The 19,864-nt window shown below is 32.1% G+C and overlaps 1 pseudogene; it reads right to left on the bottom strand.

The window, feature by feature from the left end:
• Nucleotides 1-10,619: 10,619 nt before the first annotated feature.
• Nucleotides 10,620-14,978, bottom strand: LOC140954354 (uncharacterized; annotated as a pseudogene).
• Between the last annotated feature and the right edge of the window lie 4,886 nt (nt 14,979-19,864).

The raw sequence follows: 19,864 nt of genomic DNA on the forward strand, positions 1-19,864 counted from the left end.
AATAAAGTTTTCTTATGATTTCATCCTCCTTTAATTGTTAAATAAACCTAGGATTAGGATCTCATGGTTGCTAATTTGAAAAATTAATTCGGGTATAGGAGATTTGTTAATTAGGACTCAATCAAGAGAAGGATATAATTGGGAGGTTGTTTTAAGGTTAGCACATTTTTTATGTACAGCTCTAAACAACAGTTGCACACAAGTTTTCATTGATAAAAGAGTTGTTCACCGGAAAATAGGGGCAGTCAATTTTGGCTCCTCTAAACTTGTATTTTTCTTTTCCTATTTTACATCTAAAACTCATTCTAAAACCTAAAAAAAAAAAAGCCTTAAAAATCATTTTAATTCCCTTGAAAACATAAAAATATCAAATCAAAATAAAATTATAAATTATCTATCCATTTCTAAATCTGTCTCTTCTTTGATCAAAGTCGTAGAAAATTACTGCCGAGAATGACAGGTTAGATGCCCTCTCTCTCCCCGCGACTTCCTTTCACTTTCTAAAAGATCGGAGCTAGCTAGGGACTAAAACAAAATAGAAAGGAAGCAGGGGATTGAAGTGTTAAAAACCTATAAAATATATTAAATACCCTTGAACGAGAGAGTTGCTATGTCAGGTAATTTCTAAATTTAAATGACTAGGATTAAATTAAACCATCCATTGTTATTAAATCAAACCTTGGTTTCTTTCTTTTCTTTTCTTTGGTTGATAGTGATAGTTCATGTGCCCAAACTATAATATATTAAGGCTTAGGATCGATATTCTTGTGTTATGTTGGTAGGTCGATATATTCTTGTGTCTTTTAGAAGAAATTGTGATTAAAATTGTTTAAAAAAGGCAAAAGGATTATAACGTTGACTAAGCAAGTTTGTTTTGGGAGAAAAAACAGGGTGTGAAAATGTACCGATGTCCGGATTGGACATCTCTTCAATCTTTTTCTGAAGTAAAACTTTTCTGTTTACTTGGTTTAGTAAATGGTATTTTTGGAAATTGCATTTAAATTAATTGATGGAAAAACTTAATTAATTAATTACTATAATACAAGAATAGTACAAATGATTGTGTAAATTATGGTTAAAATAATTTCACTATAGTGTAATTACCGTTTTGATCATAAAAATAAAGAACAATTAACTTGCTACTGAGGATAATGTAAGCCCTTTGTTGTTGTTGCTACAGTATTGTAGAAGACTCAGTAGCTTCGTGTTTCTTAGAGATTTTTATCGAAACCCAAACCGCCCGTAGATCATAGTTGTAGCGGCCAACGTATTTTTTAAAATACATGAAGAAATGTTCGTTGTTGAAAATGATATGTGTATGAAGGTCAAGCATTATCGTAATTCACATGGTGGCAGGCATTTTATTTGATAAGGACTACACAAGTCCCTCTACTTTTGCATTTTCTTAATTTGATCCCATCAATTGATTTTTGTAATGTGGTCCTCCTATTTGTCATTTGTCACTTAATTAAGTACTTCTGATATCCTCGAATTCAGAAGTTAAATGTTGAGTGAGCTTGATATTTAGGATCCACTACTTATTTTTTTCTTTTCTATAATATAGGATTAGATTATTCTTAGCCGTGTATCTCTTAGCTGCATACATTTACATCAATTCATCAGCAAAATTACAACATTCATATTTATCATGATTTTATAATTGAGTTATAGTATAAATATAAAATTCAAGATAATTTAATCTTAGATTAGACGAGAGAAACAGAGCAATGTATTCCACCAGCTTGCTAGACCATCTCGGCATTTAATGTCTGGATTTGAATGAATGTGCTTATTTAATTAATGTAAGGATATATAGGAGGGGTATCTTAAGAAGATTAATTGATAATGGGGCATATTAAGAAAATTATCGAAGTAGAGGTCTAATTTTACTCGTTTATTGGTCAATCATTTTATTATGAAAGGGGAGGTCTCTCATCCCATAAAAAACACAGAGGCGAGTCTTTCTCATCTTCGGGTGATAAAAGAAGAGCTGACGCGAGGAGGCGAGCTAAAGGAAGAGCTACGTCAGGAGGCGAGCTAAGAGAAGTCAACATTCTTTTGCAAAAGCAGAGCGCAGAAGACGGAGCTCTTCTTTTGCTTCTTTTGTTTTGCTCAGAGCAAAACAAGCTCTTCTTGCTCGGAGCTCGCTAAGCACGTACCAGGGCGGGGCCCGCTAAGCACGTACCACACGTACCGGGGCACCTATAAATTTGAAGAACACGATCCAGGGGAAAATCACAAGTAACAGAAGTTTGAAGCCATTCTTGGAAGATCGTAATATCTTCTTTTTGCTTAGCCTAAAATGACAACCTTCTCTAAGATCCTTGGCAAGACAGACACCAGCAAAACACTGTCAGTGCCTACGAAGAGTCTCAAGTCTCTCCCATCTTTCAACGGTGGACATGCCGTGGATTTTCAAGCAATAGATGAGAGTGGCTTCGTCTGGACCTTTCAGTGTTCTATTCGCAAGAAAGGACGGTACCGGAAGCCAGTTCTTTCAAAGGGCTGGCTTGCATTCGTCCGCAACAAGAAGCTTAGAGTTGGCGACAAGATCAAATTTTCCTTGAACCAAACCGCTGCTGCAACACCCTTTTACAGGGTTCAAGCTGAAAAGGAAGTTAAGATATTTGGTGCTATCTTTGGCTATTCACCCATCATAGCCACATTTCCATGAATGAAATATATATATATATATATATATATATATATATATATATATATATATATATTAATTAGTAAATATTATTATATGGGCAAGAAGTAGCAATTAGCTGGGTCTCTATCTCATGGAAGGCTGCAGTGCTATAATATATAGTTCAATTTGCTTACGTTATATATATATATATGCACCATAAGTGATGATATTGATGTATTTGCCAGAGCTAGAAGCCCATCAGAGAAGCTTAAGCACTGTAAGATGGCTTTATTCACTTCAAGACTTCTCAAGCAGGGTAAGCCGTTGGAATGTAAATTGTGCAAGCCTGGTGGTGTGCTTGCTACAGTGTCTTCAAGGCACCGTGGCTTCGGTGTTTTCATCTTTAATGAAATAAATCTTGCCCTTTTACTCGGTTTGTGAATGGAACTTTTCATTTATGTGATTTCACCGTGCACAAATCTCTTGATATTTACTTCATAAAGCTCCAGTAGCAACGAACGTTTTCTGCAATAACCACAGAATTAGCTAATATTGTTCTTGGGTTCAATTTATTGACATTTGTTTGGAATTGAGTACGAGTGCATCCCATATAAGAGATGGCCAGATTATTCCTTCAGGTACTTTGCTACGATAGTTAGATTAATCCCCTTCATGGTCGATATTTGAATCCAACTCCTCTTCCTCCCAATACCACTAGCTCATAACGTCCATGGCATTGCTATTCATTTGGACACAAAAGTTACAACGTCGACCTTAAGGAGTCCAATATTTATATATTCTTCAGAAAATAAATGTAAATGCAGACATAGCTGCTCCATAATCTCCAAGTAAACTAAAAAAAAAAAGAAAAAAGAAGAAGAAGAAGATAGCCCAGCCAAAGTAAGTTTGTTAACTGTACATTTTGCCCCTCCAGTTTACAATAATTGAACCCACGCATGCAGGACTAGCAGCCTGGAGTCCCATAAGTTCCACAGACGAGGTTAGACAAGTCAAACATCTCATGAGGAAGAGATGAATCTAGCCGCCGCCCGCGTCCCTTTCAAGTAATGTTATGAACTCCGGATTGGACCTATTGGTTCGGCCCAAAACTCGATAGCCCAGCCATCTAACTAGACTGGAACATGTTAGAATGGTAAGGGAAAAAAATTCTACTATTCTATTCAACAATCTCATTTTTTTTTCTACTATTCTATTCAACAATCTCATTCGAAAGGGTTGAGAAAACTGAAAAGCATGCAACGTCCATCCGTACAAATTATTAATTTCAAATCAAATTTCCCAGCAATATGTAGTTTTCATCCTTTTGAATTTTGTTCTTCAAGATGCCGTGCATGCACATTGGTAGGGTTCATAAGTAAGATTTTTTTTTTTGTATTTCAAAATTATTTTAAAAACTTAAATTATTTTAATTAATTATTTTTGTATTTTTAAATTAGTTTGATATATTGATAGCAATAACAAAATTTTAAAAAATATTATCTTAATATATTAAAAAAAATTAAAAACAATTAATATCATAGTACGCATGATTAGCCCATAAAAATATTCAAAACAAGAAAAAGGAAAACTAATGTGAAGGTGCAGAGAAAATATCCAAGCAAAATTTCCCATTAATTAATTATATATTCCATAAGTGCCAGTGAATTTATGAAATATAAATCCGGATCATGCAATTATTTTAATTCTTATTTTTATTAAAAATTAAATATTAATTGTATATTACACATAAAGATAATTAAAAGTACTTACTTAGGGTTCTTTTAACTTGATGTGATGTCATTTGGTAGATCTTCTCATTTTTCAAATCATAAAAAAAATTATGGGATTATGTACTTGTTGAGCTTTTTAAATTTTTTTTTTTTATGATTTCAAAGCATAAAAGTCACCAACGATTGCCTAACCACGGGATACATTGAACATTCTAGCTCATTATAATAATAATAAAAAATATTTGAGAATATAATAATAGTTATTTTTAAATAAAAAAATTTAAAAAATCATTAAACATGATTTGCATGGTAATCCCAAACAACTTTTATATCATACTTGTAGCTTTCAACACATGTTTAGAACTAATATCTGTATGCTAATGAAGTGTGAGTATTTTTTTTTAATATTTTTGTAAATTTAAATTTTTTATTTTTTTTAAAAAAATAAAAGTCTTTTCTTCAAATTAATTTTTTTTAAATATTTTTAGATTATTTTGATGTGCTTATATTAAAAAATAAATTAAAAAATAATAAAAATATTATTTTCAAATATTTTCAAATAAAATATATTTTAAAAAGCAATTTCTATTGCAATTCAAAATAAACACTGGTTTTTTCTTTCAATGGTATCATATACGATGCTATTGACAAAAAAGAAGAGCTAAAGGCGTTCGAAAAAAAATTGGAGTTCACGTGAATTAATTAAATTTCATATCAGTTAAATAAAAAAAATGGGATGCTTTTTTAATTGTACAATTGTAATTTCTTTATACTGAAAGATTAGGTTTTTAAATAGTCTTAAACATTCTTCCTTCATTTATATTATATTAATCTGATGAATTTAAATATAAAAAAAGCTCCCATTACAAAATCACATTTCTTCCTCTTCTTAAAGGTAATTGGGAATTATATTCCAAACAATATTTCAAAAAAATAATTACTTGAAATTAATTTTTATATATATTTTAAAATCATTTTAATATATTAATATAAAAAATAATTTTAAAAAATAAACTTTTACCATTCTTACAAACACCACTATTAATTTCTCTTACTGAGCTTGAGGCTGTTCAAACAATAGACAAGGTGCATGTATGACAGCGGTTGTTATTGGTCCAAATTCAATCATTGTCGAAGAAAAAGATGGGCAAGATAACAAGATGGAATTTGCTTGCATAGCTGCACATGCAATATTTGTTTTAAAAATATAGTATCAATGAAGTACAATATTAACATATGAAGTTTCCAATCAGCTGGAGCTTGTCTTCCATCATTTTCGTGTGAGTACACGAGGCTATTAAATATTTTTTTATTTAAAATGCATCAAATAATATAATATTTTTTTTAATTTTATTTATTTATTTTTGATACCTTAAAAAAATAGAGAATATCTAAAAAAAAGTTAATTTGAAGTTTAAATAGTGAAAAAAAAACATTTTAATTTTTTTTAAAAAAATAATTACTCACCACTGCACACATGGCTAGGCAAGCCTAGATTAAAATAAATGAAAAATGCTTATAAATTCTTTGTAATTATAGTTGTTTTTAAACCTCATCTAGTATAATAATTGGGTCAGAATTAGATAAGTTATCCAGACAAAAAAAAATTCCAATGCAACAGTTGGAATCAACAATATTAATTCCGCAAATTAAGGAATATCTTACATAAAAAAAAAAAAAAAAAGATACAAGGACAGAGGATGTTTACTATATCGAATAACTTGATATTTAAAATATGTACAGTTATGTTTTGAATTCATAAAGCTTTGATTCTTCTATTCTATTGAAAGTTTGAAACACAATAATTTTTATTGAAATTATAAAATAAATTAACAAAATCACTTTTATAAACTTGATATTTTAAAGTATGTACAGTAGACTTTTTCGTTGATTGAATTGGCAGAGGAAGAGATTTTAAAAGGATGGTGCCTTTTAATAGCGACTCGAACGTAGTCGAGTTTCACAGTCTTCAACTTCCGTCGTTCTTGATTGTAGTTTTAACTAATTATTAGATAAACAACCCAACAGAGCTGGAGACGATGAAAAGAGCATTGGAATTCGGGCTTGGTTGTTGTTGCTACTTTCTGTGTTGTTATGAGAAGGTGAATTCAATTGAGAAATGAGAATTGAAAGTGTGGATTGTAGATTTAAGATATTAAGTTTTTGCATTTCTGTCTTCATCGTTCTATATATATATATATAAATTGGCAGGTTTTAACCGGGTTTATCTGAGTTGTTCGGGTCCTGTATTGACCGGGTTTTGCTGGATCAAATCCAGCTATTTTTTTTTTAAATCTAATTTTGTTTCAGACTCGAGTTATCTAGGTTTTAGATCAATTTATCGAGTCACATTTTAAATATATGTTTGTAACAACTCATTTATGGATGTATCAAAGAAACAAATTAAATCATAAAAGTAGGGCCCATGATGGATCACATCACATCTACTGCTCCCTGATAATCCGATGGAAGAAAACAATCGATTGGTTACAGCTATCGAAGACCATTGTCACACTCTCTATTGTCACACTCTTATCCAGCTGACAATAAAGTGGACAAATTGGGAAATTGATGTAAAAAATAAAAAGAAATGGTGAATTAAAGTAGCAGCTAAAAGTTTAGTGAAATGACATCACGGTTCTGAACGTCATATTTAATTAAATTTCATTTTTTTTTAAAATTATGATATTAATTAAATATTTTGATAGGTAATAAAAATAAAATTTTAATTCACAACAATAACACCAATTAAATTTAAAATGAATCAGCTAGTTTATTATGATCAGTTAAATCAATAGACTAATTAACACTAAAAATTAAAAAATAATTATTATGTGAAGAATATTTTTTTGAGATTTTAATTATAATATATTTTTTAGTCTATAAGTTAAATAAAAATACATATTTTAACTTATAAAATATATATATTTTAAAAATATTCATAAGATTATAATTTTTGTGTAAAATGGTCAATCAATTTATACAATTAAATTAATTTATAGACATAATTAATTAGCTAAAGGATTGGCTATAGGGTTACATATTAAATTATCAAGTTTCCAAAGCATGATAATTATATTATTTTATTTAAAAATAATAATAATTAGTAAATATTATGAAAATATACTATTTCAAGAAATATTTTTTAATTGATGCTGACGAAAGAAAAGTCAAAGGTGTTTCCACAAAAACTGTAATTCATGTGAAGTAATTAAATTTTATATCAGTTAAATAATAAAAAAAATGGGATCCTATTTTAATTATAAAATTGTAATATCTCTATACTGAAAGATTAATTTTTAAATAATTTTAAAAACACCTCATTTTATTATATTAATTTGATGAATTTAAATAAAAAAAGCTCCCATTACAAAATAGCATGCCTTCCTCCTTTAAAGGTAATTCAAATTTGAGTTTTTGTTTTCAAAATTACTTTACTTAAATTTTTTTTTATATATTTTGAATGATTTTAATGTGTTAATATTAAAAAAAATTAATTTTTTTAAAAAATATTTTTAAAAATTACAAATCCCTATGATCCTTTGATCCCCTATTAACGGAGCTTGAGGCTGTTCAAACAGTAGATAATGTGCACATACGGCAGCGGTTGCTTTAAATGCTTATTGGTCCAAATGCAATCAATGTCGAAGAAAAGATGGGTAAGATAACAAGATGGAATTTGTTAGCATAGTTGCACGTGCATTCTTTTTTTTTTTTTTTTTAAATATAGTATCTATTAAGTACAATATTAATATTGTGATTTGTTAATTAACAAATTAAACGATTGGACCGTATACCATTAATGGAATAAACATATGAAGTTTCCCATCGTGAGATCATCTTCGGTTTGTTGCCAACATCGCCCGATGGGGCGCAAGACCTCACGACCAACTAATGGATGAATACTGCGGGTGTATTCAACAAATTAAAAGAAAAAGAAAAGCAGAGAAAATTATGTGATCATCCGACGTAGAGATGGAACTTATCTGAAATCTATAAATGCAGAGACAGGAAAAACACAACACATTTTATTAGCATCCTCATCGTTTCTGTTTGCCCTGGGAAATGGCAAGTTTCTCAAAGATCCTCAGCAAGACTGATGTTAAGAAGAGACTGACAGTGCCTATCAAGTTTCTCAAATCTCTTCCATCATTCGACGGGGGGCATGCCGTAAAGTTTGAAGCTAGAGATGAGGGAGGCGAAGCCTGGGCCTTTCAGTGCTCCGTCCGCCGGAGAGGGCACCGGAAGCCAGTCCTTACACGGGGTTGGAAGGCATTCATCAACAGCAAGAAACTTAAAACTGGCGACAAGGTCAGTTTTATTAAATGTAAGAATCGAGCTACCGCAAAAACCTCTTACAGAGTTCTTGCTGAAAAGGAAATCAAGATCTTTGGAGCTATTATTGGGTATGCTCCATTGTACCCCATTTCCTGTAAATAATAGAATGGCAAGAAGTAGGTAGCCGGGCCCCTTGCTCACTGGATCGAGTCCCATTTGTACTTTTCCATTGTATCACTGCTCTGTTTACTTTTGAGCATGGAGTATAGATGTCCATCCATTTTTTCTTGCCTCAACTATTTTCTCTGTAGTTTTTCATTTTTGCTTTGTCAATGAGGTTGACTCTGTGAGTTACGAAATTTAATGTAGCTAACTCAGTGACTTGAATCTCCTGCGCACCAGACAGGGAAGACCAAGGTTATTAGCGCTGCTGCCTTGTTCTCCAGGATTGGATGAATTAGAGACAAGTTTCTTATCAAGCGACCCTTTTGGAGTTTTAAGTTTGGCGTTTCTTGAGTTCTCATATAATATTAATCTTTGCTGCTTCTACATTTAGTATGCCCAAACCAGGTTTTTTTTTGTTTTTTTTAGAAACACTTCTTTTTCGTGACAACACAGTATATTTTATGGGCATACATCTTAACTCCGATTAATAAATTATACTTAAAATAATATTCTGTTAAAAGAAAAAAATATTTAGAATTAAAAATTAATTAAACCCAATATAAATTATCTCACTTCAAATAACTTAAATTTAAAGTCAAAATAAAACTAAATGTATTAATTACATGTTTAGTTTTCAAAAGCCACCCGATATCTGCTAAGGTCTTTCAAGATGTTCAATTTGTTCATATCTTTCATGGTATTTTACAAAATGAAAGTCATCGAGAAGGCCTCTTCTCTCCACTCTATATTCCAAACAAAATTCTTAATTAATTATTATTTAATTTGATAGATTTTTAAAGTGCAGTAAGAATTATCTTATCGTTATTTTTTTAATTGGAAACAAAGTTCCAATAAATTCTGGTAATTTATTTTTTTCTTTTCTCTTTCTCTTTTATGTCATGTTAACTTATTTCTTCTCTCCTCTTTTTTTATTTATTGATCTTAAGTCTCATATCTCGATGGTTACTTGATTTTCATGGAATTTTAAATTAATTTTTTTAAAAAATTAATTAATTTAAAAAAGAGATGTATTTCGAACATAACCGCTATTCTAGCAGCTGTATTCAAATATTGTTTGTTCCAAAACTCTATTAAAAAATGTGTTGTTAGAATGAGAAAAGCCCGTAAAAAACGGCACTTGTGTGCTTTATTTATTTAAGGACTTGCAATCGGGCGATGGTCAAGGAGATGGCGTGCGTCTCCATATCACAATCATTGAAGATTTAGATTCTAAGATAATTTAAAGTATCGATTTTTTGCAAAAACAAATGCCTATGGGAGATTTGGGTGCATGAAACTTGGATGTTAAGAAATCTTGTTTTCGTAACCGGAGTTTGGAATTAAAATTTTTTTTAATTTAAATTTTGTTTTTATATTTTTATATCGTTTTAATGTGGTGATGTTAAAAATAATTTTTAAAATATAAAAAAAATATTATAATAATATATTTTCAAACAAAAAATATTTTTAACCGCAATTGTTATCACGTTCCCAAACATCATAATCCAAAACCACTGTAATCCACCATAATTCTATATTGATTTTGATTATAAAAAAAAACTTCATCAATTTCATCTTGAAAATGAAGCCATTTGAAAACTAGATGATGAAGAAGAATGTAGAACTGTTTTATTAATTTTCTCATTGAAACAGAGGTGTTTACATCAGGTATATATATACAAACGTATGCCTAGAAAGTAGGAACCACAAGTGATTGAATCCAACTCAATCAGTTCATCTATACCAGCTGGAGTTCTAGCAGATAACTTCAACAGCAAATCAACTTCAACTTATCTTCTTAACACTCCCCTTCAAGTTGGAGCATGAATGTTGAGAATGTTCAACTTGCTTGTTAATTTCTTAAAGTTGTCTCCTCCTAAGGCCTTAGTGAATATATCTGCTAGTTGAAGATGAGAGGGAACGAATTGTGTAACAATTTGACCGGCTTGGATCTTTTCTCTCACAACATGGCAATCTATTTCAATATGTTTTGTACGTTCATGATATACTGGATTTGCAGCAATATGAAGTGCAGCTTGATTGTCACAGAATAGGATAATTGGTTTTAAACATACCTGTAGATCTTTAAACAAACATCTAAGCCATGTGAGTTCACATGTTGCAGCAGCCATGGACCTTTACTCAGCTTCTGCAGATGACCTGGAGACTGTTTTCTGTTTTCTTGTCCTCCACGAGATGAGAGAGTCTCCAAGAAATACACAATAACCAGATGTTGATCTTCTTGTCATAGGACAGTTTGCCCAATTAGCATCACAATAAGCTCTCAGTTGCAGAGAGCTGCTGGAAGAAAATAATAAGCCGAGACCTGGGTTGTTCTTTAAGTATCTCACTACACGAAGAGCAGCATCCCAATGAGGTTTTCTTGGTGCATGCATAAATTGGCTTAGAATGTTTACAGAATACATGATGTCAGGTCTAGTAATTGTAAGGTAGATTAATCGCCCCACCAATCTTCTGTAGTGTGAAGCATCATTCAATATCTCGCCTTGGTCATTAGTGAGTTTCAGATTCTGCTCCATAGGAAAATCAACAGGTTTAGCTCCAAGAAATCCAACATCGTCAAGAATTTCCAATGTATATTTTCTTTGAGATATAACTATTCCAGCCTTTGATCTTGCCACTTCCAGACCGAGAAAATATTTTAGCTTACCAAGATCTTTTATGTGGAATTGTTGTTGAAGAAAGAGCTTGAGATCTTGAATAGCCTTGTCATTGTTCCCAGTAATTATGATATCATCTACGTAGATAAGGACCATGGTTAGAGTAGACCCTTTTTCTTGCACAAAGAGAGAATGATCTGAATGTGACTGAGAGAATCCAGCAGTTTTGATAGCTTCTGAGAATTTGAAGAACCAGTTTCTGGGTGCTTGTTTGAGTCCATACAAAGACTTGTGAAGCCAACAGACTATCTTCTCCCCTTGTCGGCAAAGTCCTGGTGGTGGAGTCATATAAACTTTCTCATGTAAGTCACCATGAAGGAAGGCATTGTTAACATCCATCTGAAAAAGTGGCCAATTGCGGACTGCTGCCAAGGCCAGAAGGCAGCGAACGGTGGTCAACTTAGCAACTAGAGCGAAAGTTTCATGATAATCCAAGCCTTCTGTTTGAGTGAATCCTTTGGCTACCAAGCATGCTTTATACCTTTCTACTGAGCCATCAGACTGGTATTTGATTTCGAACACCTATTTGCTGCCAATGGGACGACAGTTTGGTGGTAATGGAACCAGAGACCATGTCTTCTGATTTTCAAGTGCAGTGAGCTCAATTCTCATTGCTTCACACCATTTAGGATCACTTAGTGCCTGCTCATATGTTGTAGGTTCAAGAGTGCTAGTGATGGTGTTAACAAATAGCTGATGAGAAGGAGATAATGACTGATAGGAAATAAAACTAGATAACGGATATTGAGTACCTGACCGTGAAGAGGATGACTTGGTTGTGGATGCAGAGAGTGATGACATACCAACCTGGCCACAATGAAAATCACGGAGAAGAACAGAGGATTGTCGAGGTCGATCGCTGCGATGTAGTATAGGAGCAGGTGTGTTGGTTTGGAGAAAAGGAGACTGTGTGGGATTTGATGATGGTGGCAATGAGGATTTTGAGGAAGAAGGAGATAATGGTGTGGCAGGGTTTTCGGGAGGTAAAGGAGAAGAAGTTAGTGTTTGTGGAAGTATACTGTTATTGGACTCAGGAAATATGGGTGGCAGAGATGATTGTGGAGGAGGATTTTCTGAAGTGTGGTTAAAAAAAGGAAATGTGTTTTCATGAAAAATAACATCTCGACTAGTAAAAAACTGCCGAGTGGTGAGATCATAAACGCGATATGCTTTTTGATTAGAAGGATATCCAACAAAAATACATCGACGAGCTCTTGGTGAAAATTTGGTTAAAGGTTGTGAGTTGGTGGCATAACATAAACAACCAAAAGCACGTAGATGTGTATATGCAGGTGTTTTTCCGTACAAGAGTTCATATGGTGATTTGTGACTCAGAACTAGAGTGGGAAGACGATTTATAAGATAGGTGGCAGTAAGCAAACTCTCTCCCTAACATTTTAATGGTAAATTTGCTTGGAATCGTAAGGCACGACCAACATTTAACAAGTGTCTATGTTTTTGTTCAACAACACCATTTTGTTGAGGTGTGTATGGACATGAATTTTGAAGCAAAATGCCATGGGTAACTTGACAGTTAAATTGAGTGTGAACAAAAGTGATGAATGATTTTAACAACCCTTGTGTTTCAAATTTGAATTTCATAAGGAAAATCCAGGTAAAACGAGAGTAGTCACCCACAATAGTTAAAAAATAATGTGCACCAGAGTGTGTTTCAATCTTTTATGGACCCCAAATATCACAGTGTATAAGATTAAAAATTTTGGTACTTTGAATTGAGCTAATGGGAAAAGCTAACCTGGTTTGTTTTGCCAAAGGACAAACTTCGCATGAATGTTGCGAATCATAAACAAAGGATGGGATTAATTTTGACAGAAACTGAGAGGGTAATTTTGATGGATGTCCTAATCTGTTATGCCAAACAACTCCTGATGGGAAAGAGACTTGATATGAGATCGGTGTTGTTGAATGTGATTCTAATTGTGGCATAAGGTAGTATAGTCCCTTACTCTGCTTCCCCAGGCCAATCATCCTCTTCGTAGCAAGGTCCTGTAATATACAGAAAGTGGGAAAGAAGTGGACAGAACAATTTAAAGCATATGTGAGCTGACTAACGGAAAGCAGATTCACATGGAATGAGGGTGCACAAAGAACATCATGAACATATATATTTTTGGTAATATATGCAGAGCCAGCATTGGTAATTTTTGCATGGGAACCGTTTGGTAAGGTGACTTGAGAGAACATGGGAACAATGACTTTATCAACAACTGAAGTAGCTATATGGTTAGTAGCTCCACTGTCAATGATCCATTGAATAAACTCAGAATTGTGAGCTGTGGATGATGAACAAAATGGAGTGGAGTTACCTGTATAGTTTGCAGTGACTGTGGATTTCTCGGTTTGGAAGAAAGCTTTGATTTGTGAAAAATCTTCAGGAGTGAATTGAAGAGGTTGATCAGAGATTTGAACAGACTTGATGTTGGTGTGAGATGATTCAGTCCCTGTTTGATTTGCAACCACCTTTTGAGCTCGATTCCTAGGTTGGACGTTCCTGCCATGAAGAGCATGACCAACAGGAAACCCAATCAAATAGAAACATCTCTCCACTGTATGTGTTGTTCCATCACAATAAGAGCAGTGAAGTCGTTTCTTGGATCCTTGCATTGTTGATGAGCCAGGCATCCAATTTCGAGAGAAATCTTTTGAAGTATAGCCTGGTCGTTGTGAAGTATAACATGGTCTTTTGACATTCATGGCGTGAACTTGTTCAGTAACCTTGTGCTCAACCAATCCACGTTGTTTTTCTTCCTCACATAAGAGTGAGTATGCTTTCTTAACAGTTGGTAAAGGTTGCATGAGCATGATTTGCCCTCTAATAGCTGAATAGCTCTCATTTAATCCCATAAGAAACTGATCAAGTCTCGTCTTTTCCTCATTGTTTGACAATTGTTTCATTCCACCACAAGTGCACTGAATAGCTGGACTGCTCATTTTTAATTCATCCCACAGTGTTTTTATTTTGGTGTAATAACCGAAGATAGAATCCTGATTTTGCTGCAATTCTACTATGGAACGCTGAAGTTGATAATGATGAGAAAAATCACCTTGTGAGAATCGTTCTTGCAGATCCAACCAGATTTTAGAGGGGGTTTCAACATAGAGAACACTGTTGGCAAGCTCTTGATTTAAGGAGTTGAGAATCCAAGAAAGAACCATATCATTGCATCGTTGCCATAACATGTATTTAGGATCAGATTCATCTGGTATGGATATGGTTCCATTGATGAATCCCAACTTGTTTTTGGCGCTGAGACTTATTAAAATGGAGCGTCTCCACATGGAGTAGTTGGTTCCATCAAGAACTTTCGGAACAAGAGTCATGCTTGGATGATCTGATGCATGAATAAAAAAAGGATCAGAAGGATCAATGGTTAAAAAGGTCATGTTTGGAAGGGTAGTATTTTTGTTGATACTTGTTGAATCAACACTGTCCTCCATTGGAGAATTTTGCGGAAGTTTGGTTTTAGAGTTTCATCTGCTCTGATACCATGAAAACTAGATGATGAAGAAGAATGTAGAATTGTTTTATTAATTTTCTCATTGAAACAGAGGTGTTTATATCAGGTATATATATATATACAAACGTATGCCTAGAAAGTAGGAGCCACAAGTGATTGAGTCCAACTCAATCAGTTCATCTATACCAGCTGGAGTTCTAGCAGATAACTTCAACAACAGAACAACTTCAACTTATCTTCTCAACACCATTGTCGGTACAAAGACTAGATAGCATTTAATTAATTCCAATGCTATGGTTATAATTAGCTTGAAATCAATCTTTGAGGTGTTTGGCTCAGTAGAAAACTGGATTTATTAGTCACGTTTATATTATTTCATGTTCAAATACAGAGAATGGCTTGTGGCTGCAAGAAAGATTTATTAGTCACCTGCTTCTAGAGTAGGGTTTTTGGTATCTTTGACTATTTTTCAACAAAGATTAATAGCTTGCTCTAGAATCTGGCCGGCCGTATGCTCTATATATATATTATTTTAATATGGATATAAAAAATAAATTAAAAAAAAAAAGAATTGTTAACACAGTAACAAACACACTGTATTACTTAGCCAAGAGAACCAAATATAATTAATCTAGAATGAGGAAACTAATATTAGTCCCCACAATGAACCTAGACTTTAATTAACCTAAAATCTCGTACATTTTTCCACACCAAATGTCCTCCCATTTTCCTACAACCAGCTTGTCTTCATTAGAAAGAAATAATATTTTTCAAATGAAATCTTAGAATATTGAAGGTGACACCATCCTCATGCAGAGCATGCGTGCCAATATTGCAGATTCTAGAAGCCACGACGACCGGCAAAAGTCTAGAAGTAGAAAAATTTACACAAAACCACACGTTACAACAACATGGAGGGATTTTACACTACTTTTTATTATTAATTGTTTTTTATAATTTTTATATGCTAATACTAAAATTAAAAAAAAAAAAAAATATATATATATATATTATTTTAATATATTTTAAAATAAAAAACTATTTTAAAAATTAATAATTTCAGATATCTTAATCAATGGAGAAGTGATTTACAGCACAAATTATACGGCAGAAAATAGTCAACAGTGGGACCCACATGCTCGGTGCCCCAATCCACTTGGCTTATATGCAGATTCTCAAGCCTCAACTCTGCATGCCCATGTCGTTGACTGCGCAAGCAGTTGACCTCACGGAAGCCAAACACTTTAGTTCTACACAACAAATGGCATTATTTCCGCCGCCTTCATTTTTTTCGACTAGTTATTGAATCCGGTACGGTGGTACTTGGAATTTGTGTGCTTGAATCTTAACGTCTAAAGAAAAAAATTCCAAGAAAAAAAAAAAAGAAACTAAAACATTTCACGCAGGTTAATTTGTAAAGTTAGTGATATGTGTTACGCAATCTATTGGATTCAATTAATTTTTATTTTATTTTATAATATTATAAAAAAACAAAAACTAATTTAAAATTAATTGAAATATTAAAAAATAAAATTAAACATAAAATTTCATAAAACTACAACACTAAACAATAAAATTAATAATAAAAAAAAACAATTGATGGGCACGGGCTTTGGTGGCCTAGGTGCCGTGCTTGTATTTTTTGTTTTCTTGTTTAGGATTGCTTATATTTATTGAGATGTTATTTGTTGAAATCTTTAAAATTGAGTCTATTTAAATTTTTTTTATATAACTCCCTCATCAAATAAGATTTTTTGACAAAAGAACTATGAATTTCTTTACTGAAAAATGGATAAATCAATAATTTTTTTCTGTTATTTTTTAGTAAGTTTCTCTCTTTTCTTTCTAATGTAGAGATTAAAATATAAACAAGTACAAAAAAAACCTTGTGTATTTATGGTTGACCATCTATTTTATCTGCATTCTACTCTTTAGTTGCAATTTGATACTTTTACTGTAACTTCAAACCTAATTTCATATAATTAGGCTGGAAAAAGAATGTGACTGCAAGATAACAAAAAAAATAGAAAACAAACACATGCTTCGTTGTTCATAAATCTAATTAGGCTTGATAAGGAAGATTTTGCAAGACCAAAAAAACTTAGAAAAATAAAAAAAACTTTATTTTTCATATGAACAGTAAAGCTTCGTATCTTTTCTCAGTTCTTAAAAATGTACAGGTAATACTCGAAGCAAGAGATCCCTCATGAATTTGTGTATTAACCACAAGTGCCGAGAGACAGAAGGCCCTCCTCCGACCGTGTGATCTCCCGCCCTCCCGGTCGATTCCTCATCCAAAGCCAGAGTAGCTTCCGAGATGGCAAAAGCCAATCTGACTCTCGAAGCCAATGAAGAAACTCTCCAACATAGAAAGACCAATCTACCTAGCAAAATCAATTAAAGGGTTTCGTACTGTAGAAACAAAAAATAATTTTTAACTAATCAAAATTTTTCATGTCATTTTTATTTTATTTTTATATAAAAATAAAAGGTTGACATGAAAAATAAATTGAATTTTATATATATTTCTATGTCTATAAAAGATTTATATATTTAAAATATTTTATTATAATTACAACATCTAAATAAATAAAAATCAATCAAGTAGCATTAGCAAAAACATAAATGTCCTTATACGAATCTCAATAAATAAAGGACATAAAAAAATTCTTTTAGAAAATACAAAATTTTCTTCAAATAAGGAAGACAAATAAAATATATTCTTCAAAAATAAATTAAATATACTTTTTAAAGTACAAATTTTAGCTTGATTTTACAGCTAAATAAAGTCATCACAAATCAAATTCAATGGAAGAATTTGAATAGTTTTATTTATTTTTATGAATATATTTTTTTAAATTATACCTAATTATATAATTAAATAAAATTAAATATTTAAATACATGTACTTACTCAAATTTATATATGCATATATAATAAACACGTAATATATATTCAACATAAGAATAAACTTTCATAGAAATAGGACAATCCCATAGACCTAGAGAAAGCAAACGAGCCACTACCACCACTTCGAATGAAGAAAGATAATTATAATTTTAAAGGATGTAGCTCAACTAGATCAGATTCTAAATTTATTTTATAAGAGATCACTAATTTGAGTTTAATAAATTTCGAGGTCACTAAAAACTTACATGATCATTAACTTAAGGAATTTATGATTAATTAGTTGAGATATATGCACAACCTGATCGAACACTCATATTAAAAAAAATGCAAAAAAAAAAGTAACCTAAACTTGCATCGAAACCTAAAAACACTTTAACAACGCCAAAGTTACACCCAAATCCGGCACTCAAAAACCAAGTATAAAGAAGAAAAAAAGAAAAAAGAAAAAACAAGGCCTACAAACCTCAAATGGTTGCTTTCCTGTAAGTTTCGCTTGAGTGCTAGTTTGTATCCGAAGCATGCCTTAATCAGCAATTCAGTTAAGAATTAAAGACTATCCTCAGCAGATTAATTACCGATAATTACAGATTAAATTCTCTCAGAGGTGATCTTGCCCATCTCAGCCTTTTCTTTTGCTTATGTTTTTTAGTTCAAGCAAAGGGGATTCATGCTTTGTTGGATTTCCTGCCTCAGCTTATTTTCCTCGCATTCATAATTTCACTGGCTAGGAGGATGAGAAGCTGTTTGCGTAATTGTTTTCTTACAAATCCTTTGCAGTTGTACGTTCCAGCTCATAAGCAAAATTGTTAAAGTAGTTTATGATAAACACAGTTAAATGATTTTTCTGCAGAAAAGGGAATGCTATCAATCAGTGAAATGTGAGGAAAAAAACAGTGATATTTTAGACTTGTTCATGTTGATCTCTTCTTGTTACGAATTTCTTTTTTTAGGGCAAGAAACCGAGGTGAAATGTGTTGCCAAAGCATCTATAAAACAGAAAGACATGACGAAGTCTGTGAAGAAGGTCAAACATATTAAACGCTTAATTTAATTCTATTGATTTGGCGGATATGCCCATGAGCTATAACACATTTTAATTACCGATGAAATCTCAGGAAGCTTTCAAATTAGAAAATGAAGTTGTTGTTTTTTGCTATTTTAATTATTTTCTGTTTAATTTCGAATATTATTTTTACCACTTAGCAATGCAGCCAATGGCTGCCAGCCAAAAAGAATTATGCAAGTAATTAAAGCTGTTAAAAATCATGAAAGGTACTTGGAAAAATTGACGAAGCAATAAAATATTACAAGTTTCCCAAGCTATGGCGTAGTTTCAAAGGGGGAAGTGCCTCATAAGTTCATTCGTTCTCTTGGTGATTCTTCTGAACATGCAACACCATTGCGCATACTGTGCAGCTTTTCTTGTATCTGGCTATTGCTGCAGGATGCTTCCTTCCCTTCTAGTTCCAAAGAAGGGCATGATCAACAATATCCATCAGTCCTATCGGCAATGCCATCTACTTCCGAAACAAGCGACCGACTTCATGAGGCACTTCCCCCTTTGAAACTGTTGTTTGTACCATCCATGATTCGAAGAAAACTGAGGTTTCCAATTGAAGGAGATATGTCTCTCGTATTTGATTTTTTTTTTTTATTTGAAATGATTTATTGAATAGACTCTTTTTTTTGTTGTGATTGTATCGTTTTTTATTTTTCTTCTTATTAAGATTAATCATTGTTTTTTTTTTTTTTATGCTTTTATAAGTTTCTTAGGTTAATTTTTGTTTTTAATTTTATTTTTTAACATTAAATTGATTAGAAATTAAGTTTTTTGATTGATTCAAATCTAGATTTCACATGTTATGATTTTAAAAAATTCACTCAAATTTACTTAATTTTTAAAGTTGTTAAATTAAAGCTATTTTTGTTTTTAATGATAATCAATTCATCATCCCAAGTCTCAAATTTCTATAACTTCTTTAATAG

This window comes from Populus alba, chromosome 12, assembly GCF_005239225.2.
Source record: "Populus alba chromosome 12, ASM523922v2, whole genome shotgun sequence".
NCBI lineage: Eukaryota > Viridiplantae > Streptophyta > Magnoliopsida > Malpighiales > Salicaceae > Populus > Populus alba.